Source organism: Oratosquilla oratoria, chromosome 16 (genome assembly GCF_046742065.1).
Source record: "Oratosquilla oratoria isolate Oo_2021 chromosome 16, ASM4674206v1, whole genome shotgun sequence".
In the NCBI taxonomy this organism is placed as follows: domain Eukaryota; kingdom Metazoa; phylum Arthropoda; class Malacostraca; order Stomatopoda; family Squillidae; genus Oratosquilla; species Oratosquilla oratoria.
Window position 1 is genome coordinate 1049420 of NC_134792.1, and position 1228 is coordinate 1050647.

Sequence of the window (1228 nt, forward strand, 5' to 3'; positions counted from 1 at the left end):
CGGTGCCTCCTGAAGCATTCAAGAAAGTTCCATTATTGTCGAACATACTTCCAGTCTGAATTCGAGACATTATAACATCATAACAATGTCTCTGTTTGTCGTTTAAAAGTTTAGCTATTTCTGTAACATCTTGCTGTAACTTTTCTTTGTTGTAGGATCTCTCTCTGCGAATAACATTTGATGTCTTCTCTCCGTCTCTGGAAGGCGGTAACCCATACTCAGTAATCCTTCCGCCTCCACAATTCCATACATGTTCTTGTATGTCATCTAGTTCGTCCAAATAAATCTCATCGTTGTAGTCGGTCAAATTGTTGTGATGCAGAAAATCACTGGCGAACAAATCTTTAGTCTCTTCCCAGGTTCCTGATTGATCTTCAAGATCCGAAAAAGCTAACATGCTCGCATAAGTATCTCTTAGTTGTTTTCGATCATTTGTATGGTTAATTATCTCCATTATTGTACTTCTCCAAGTTTCTTCGTCGCTTAGGAGTCCCATCGCTTTGACTGCTTCTCTGTACGAAGAATATGTTTGACCGTCAATAGTTCGAAGATCTTGAAATGATGTCGGACCTTGTTTGTGCGTTAACAGAAGCCTCAAGTAGAATAATTCGTCACTGCTCGAATACGCCCCGGTGAAAATGTGCGTCCTTTCCGCTCTACCCACTTTGAAATCTTATCATTGTAAATGAAATGGTTTGGTACCTCGTGATAGTAAAGCTTAGCTGCAAAATCGTTTTCTGAACATAGTTTGAAAAATGCTGTTAATTGAGTATCTTTACGGGTCTTATTTTTAATTTCTTGCTCTGAAGATTGTTCTGAGTAAAACACCTCGTTTTCTCCTTCCAAGTGCAGATGAAGAGTGGTTACAGCTGGATAACTTTTATGAATATCAAACTTAAATATTTTCCAAGTTGCTTCATTAGCATTTACATATCTCGCTTCTTGGTAGTTTTTAACTTCATTTATAACACCTTTCTCGGTTGTTTTTGTAAAAAGTATACGATCACACCCCTTATTTACATATTTGGTGACATAGGCTATGCACTTGATAGAGTTTGAACACTCTACATTTATGTGAGCGTTGTATTTCAAGCACAAATACGGATTGTGGGGCACAACCCATGAATTGTCCACAGTGATCTTCTTACCCTTAACTTGTATCTCGAAAGAATGTCCACCTTCGCCGATGGATCTTCTTTTATACTGCGGATATCCATTATTCCCAAAA